Below are 5,760 nucleotides of genomic sequence, written 5' to 3'. Positions count from 1 at the left end.
TGTGGATGTCCAAGAACCAGAGGCTGGTAAGCCCAGAGATCTAGGACAGAACCTAATATTACTGGCAAAAAACACATCAATAAAAAAAAAAAAAAAAAAAAAAAAAACAATGAAATAATTTCTACTGATATCATTGTTCTATACTCATAAATCAGTGCATATCTCATCTATCATTAGAGAGGCAAGTGATCCAGCAAGTGATAGGAGCAGATGCAGAGACTCACAGCCAAATACTGGGCAAGGCAGGGGAACCCCACAAAGGAGAAGAAGGAAGGATTCTAGGAACCAGAGGGATGGAGGACACCATGGGATCACAGCCCACAGTATCAACTAAGCAGGGCTCATAGGGGCTCACAGAGACTGAAATGACAATCACAAACCCTGAATGGGTCTGAGCTAGGGCCTCTGCATATGTCTTATGGTTGCAGAGTTGTTCTCATGGGACCCCCAATAGTGGGAGTGGGAAGGGGTACCTGTGACTCTTTTCCCACACTTGGAACTTGGTGAAGAGGGGAGGTAGGGGTAAGACTAAGAAGAGAGGAGGTTGGGGAAGCTGTGGTCAGGATGCAATATATGTAAAGAATAAAAATTAAAATGAAAAAAGAGTAAGAAAACCAAATCATGCCGGGCGTGGTAGTGTATGCCTTTAATCCCAGCACTTGGGAGGCAGAGGCAGGCGGATTTCTGAGTTAGTTCAAGGCCAGCCTGGTTTACAGAGTGAGTTCCAGGACAGCCAGAGCTACACAGAGAAACCCTGTCTCGAAAAACCAAAAAAAAACAAACAAAAAAAAAACAAAAAAAAAAACAAACCCAAACCATATAAAAAGATATTCAGGCAACCACAAAGATCTGAACCGCATACAAACTTTTGGAATCAAGTAGCTGAGCACAGAAGAGCCAAGAATAGCCAAGGCACAGTCTACTTCCGAAGCTTCCCTTTCCTCAGAGGGTGAGTAAGGATTAAAGCAAGCAGCAGACATAGAAGATGCTACCGCCTATAAATGAGAAAGGAAGACCCTTCACTATGCCCTATTTGCTATAAAAAACATGGTTTTAAAAAGAGAAAGGCAGCTTTGCTACTTAATATATTACTGCCACAGCATTTTTATATACTCTGAAATGAAAAGACCTAGTTGCTCTTTGTGATGCTTAATTATACACTAATCAACGCAATGAATCTTAAATATAAATGCCTTTAAGGCATGAGGTAAACACTTCACACATAAATAGCGACATATAATTGAGATGTTAACGTCATTCTAAGTGATTTGTAAATAACAAATGCATTCACGTTTAAGGAACACAGTTCTAAATTCTTAATATAACCATACTTGTTTAATACATGTTTAATTCAGAAAACATTTCTTCCTATAAATATGCATTAAACTGGTCTTCTAAAAGGGCATATAACAAAGGGACCAAGTTCTCCATCATGCAACATAGTTAAAGAAACCCAACAAAATAGTTCCAGGATGTAGGATTCTTTTTTCTTTAGACACAAGGTATCATTTTGTAGTACAAGCTGACCTGGAGGAGGAGTAGCTGGGATTAATGCTGTGTCACCACCATTCCTGGGTTCTATTAAGAACACAAGGCTGGAGCCATGGATCAGAGGACCCCAGGAACTACACTGTGGCTCATAACCCCCTAGAATGAGATCTGGTGCCCTCTTCTGGCCTCTAGGCATATATGCAGGTAGAACACTGTATACATAATACATAAATTATTCTTTTTTTAAAAACACACAAATGTTTACATAGGTCTGAAGTGTCTGAAAATGTTTTGAAAAGGCTAGAATATAAAGCAAAAAAAAAAAAACCTTAGCTGGGATAAAAACAATTTCATTCTTTTCTATAGGGACAGTTTACAGCTTGGGACTCATTTTTATTTGGTGAATTGATACAATTCAAGTCAGTATTGGGTAACTATTAAATGATTTCCAAGAAGAGTGACTTCTATTACTTTTCTTTCACTATAAAGTCCTGAAAGAGAGTACTATGTTTTCATAATATGGTATTTTTACCCCAGATATAAGACCTAAGCTCAAATTGACAAGCATTTAAACTCTTAGTTTGTACAGATTATATTCACATTTTTTTAAAGATTTATTTATTTATTATATGTAAGTACACTGTAGCTGTCCTCAGACACCCCAGAAGAGGAAGTCAGATCTCGTTAAGGATGGTTGTGAGCCACCATGTGGTTGCTGGGATTTGAACTCTGCACCTTTGGAAGAGCAGTTGGGTGCTCTTACCTGCTGAGCCATCTCCCCAGTCCTGTATTCACATTTTTAATTATGTGTATGTGTGTGGGTTTATATACACAAGTAAAGTGCCCAAGAGGCTAAAAGAAGATGTCAGTCCCCTTGAAACCCGAGAAGCAGACAGTGGGGAGCAGCCTGGCATAGGTGCAGGTGCCTATAAACTACTGAACCTATATCTCTTCTCCTTCTAACTCACTCTTATATTTATTTTCATATTCAACCCTCTGTTCAATACTACAAAAAAAAATGTTGTTGTAGGAGACTGGTCTGGTACTGCTATATATTCAAATGCTAAATACTAAGCCCCAAAATCTGGCTGGCCCCTGACAAAATCCTCCCATACAACAAATGATGCTATGCTACCCTGCTCCCAAAGTTCACTGGTCTATAAAAGGCTATAAAGCCTGTGATTGGGCAGTAGATAGAGGTAGGCCAGCTTTCAGATACCTGGCTAGAGGTCACAGGTATAGAAAGGAGAGGAGAAGAAAGAAGACCAAGAAGGAGGCGGCCGCCAAGAGAAGGGATGGACTATGAGCACGTAGCCATGAGGTACATTGGCTAGGATGTGAGTTAGAACAGCTCTGAAACCTGCCGAGTCTAAGTTCACAGCTTGTAAATCAAAGACCTGGACTGTGTGTCTTTTATACGGACTAGCAAGAATTTAGAATTCATTTTATAGGGTATCATCAAAGAATGTTCTTGCAGGCACTAATAGGTTTTGAAGAGGGACATTAACAAGTATTTAAAAGACAAAAGCCAATAGCTACAAGTTTCTCCAGAAGGGACACTAGAGTCAATCCAGAACACATTTTAAATCTCAGGGTGATTGAGGAATTGGTGGTGACTTCGGCCACCAAAGCAACTGTTCAAGGTTAGCCTGTAACAAAAGCAATGGTCCACGGGCCACATAAGTCACAAAGCACAGTCAGCATCACTGTAACTATAGTGATGCAGCAAGAAGGAAGCAAGTTAGCTCCTGGAAGTGCTAGTCAGGGTTCTTTATGCCCCGCAGTGTTGTTGAATCATAGAACATGACTGCAAACTGTAAATACAGTTAAAATCCAAACTCTTCTTTTAATGTGCAGCATTCGGTTTTGTTTGTCCCTGGTCATCACCTATGGTGATGATTCCACCTTGTTGATGTCACCACTTAAGCATTTAGAATCTGCAGAGTGTTTTTAGTGCACCTTTTCCCGAGAAGTTTGAGACTTGGGAACAGCATGAGGAATTGTACTAGAAATATAATTACTAAAACTTCACACATTAAACAAGATCCTCAACCTCTTTTGTAACCTGGGTGACAGACTTAGCTCTCCCCCAATAAGAGATAAGAAGACTCTTTCTTAAGAGAATACTAACAACCCCAAGGGGGGGGGTGGAATCACAGAAACTACAAAGCTTCTTCAGGACAGCTAAAGAAACAAACAAACAGGAAGCCCACAAAATGAGATAGAATCTTTGCTGCTGCGCGCGGGTGCACGCACGCGCACACACGTGTGTGTGTGTGTGTGTGTGTGTGTGTGTGTGTGTGAGTGAGAGAGAGAGAGAGAGAGAGAGAGAGAGAGAGAGAGAGGATAAATATCCTGAATATACTAAGAACTCAAAATAAAAGTTAAAAAAAAAAAAAGATTCCATATGAAACTGGCTTGAGATTTAAACAGTTTTCAAAAGAAGAAATAAAACTGGCTAAGGCATGTTTGACCAGCTATGGTGGCACATACCTTTAGTTCCAGCACTCAGGAGGCAGAGGCAGGTGGACATCTAAGTTCGAAGCCAGCCTGGTCTATATAGTTTTAAGATAGCCAGAATTACATAGAGAGACCCTGTCCCAAAAACAAACAAAAAGAAATAACTCAAAAACTGCTCATTGTCCCCAGCAGCTAGGAAACTGCAAATCAACACAATTCTCAGAATTCATCTTACCCCAGACAGAATGGCAAACATCAACAAAGCAAGCAAGAACTAAGAGAGGGATGTGGGGGAGGATGTGGGAGAGGGATGTGGGAGAGGATGTGGGGTAAGTGAACCCCCATCCACTACTGGAAGAACTGCAAACGGTCCAGCCACTGTGCAAATCAGAGTGGAGAATATTCAAAAATCTAAAGAGAAATCTATCAATCACCCCAGCTCTATAAATCCCTCCTCAGCATATACCCAAAGGATTCGCTCAACCCCCTACTCCTCAGATACCTCGGCCAGGCTAGCTGCCACTCCATTCACAATCACAGGGAATGAAAGCAACCTAAAGCCTTCAGCTGATCTGGGAATAATGAAAATGTGGTGCGTATGCACTGTGGACAACTCAGCTGTGAAGAAAAATAAAGTTATGAAATTTGCAAGTAAATGGATGGAACCAGAAAACATCATACTGAGTGAGGTAACACAGACCCAGCAAGACAGCTTTGCAATTTCTTTCTCATCTGTGGATCCTAGCTCCAAATCTATAGGTGTGAGTATATAACTTGGAGTAACTACATTAAACAGTTAAGTAAAAAGGGACCATGGTGGGGACAGAGATGCAAGAGAAGGGACTGGCAAGGTACAAGGAAAGACAGCGGGAATGCTTGATTAGGGAGGGAGGGGATAAAATAACAATCAGCATGTCTAAAAAGGTCCCAAGTAATCATATTATACACTCACCAAAATTATACATAGTGCATTAAGTCCATGTATATATACACATATAGTTGAAATTAAAGTTTCTGATCTGAGATACCAATGCTTACCCCAAAAACCACAGACCATCTAAGGAAAAAAAACTCCAACACTTGGCACAAGACGCTCTCTATTGAGCTGTTGGTCACTGTTGTCCAAGAGACTTTTAAACATTGTAGGCTATTACTGCTGCCCATGAGAGGTTGAAGCTGAGTCTCCACTGCTGAAGAGACAATGCATTTGGGCTTAGGACCCCAGAGGCCCTGAACTGGATCTGACTGGAAAGCTTCCTCCCGAGGACACAAATGTTCACAACAGAGACAGGTTCATCTAAGCTCCCAAGGGAGGAAACAACCAATAGTCCTTATCCAGCTCTGACACCTCTGAACACAATAACCAGCATGGCACAATGCCCTGTAGGGTACAATATCAGCATGCATACCATGGCAACCATCAGCTCTCTGATTTGACTTAAAGTCCACACAAGAGGGAAATCATGTTAGGCCCCTCCCTACAAACCTAGCCAACTCCCCAAGAGTTGCTAAGCAAAATTGTCCATCTTTGAGAGCCTATAACAACCCCTTTACCAAACCAGCATAATTTAGAACTACATTCTGAACGCTTACCCGTATGTCCACAGGTAAGTATAGATCTCACCTCTCATTAAAGAAATATCTTGCAACAGACAAAGGCCATTACAGAAAACCACAACCGTCATCATCTGCAAATGATACCCTTACAGTTAATAGTTGAAGAAAAAAATGGCAAGAGATCATGTCCTCAGACCAGGTGGACTTACTCAAAATTTAAAGCCTGAAAATTCCAATTTGGGAGGGGGGGGG

The 5,760-nt window shown here is 41.0% G+C and overlaps 1 protein-coding gene across 2 annotated transcripts in view; it reads right to left on the bottom strand.

Annotated features, from left to right (window-relative positions):
* The window catches only part of Zdhhc17 (zinc finger DHHC-type containing 17), a 73,591-nt gene that overhangs the window by 32,088 nt on the left and 35,743 nt on the right, over positions 1–5,760 (bottom strand). The gene's annotated exons all lie outside the window — the stretch shown is intronic.

Source organism: Mus pahari, chromosome 9 (assembly GCF_900095145.1).
Source record: "Mus pahari chromosome 9, PAHARI_EIJ_v1.1, whole genome shotgun sequence".
NCBI classification, from domain to species: Eukaryota; Metazoa; Chordata; class Mammalia; order Rodentia; family Muridae; genus Mus; species Mus pahari.
Note: the sequence above shows the minus strand (reverse complement) of the source record. Positions and strands in the feature narration are given on the sequence as shown.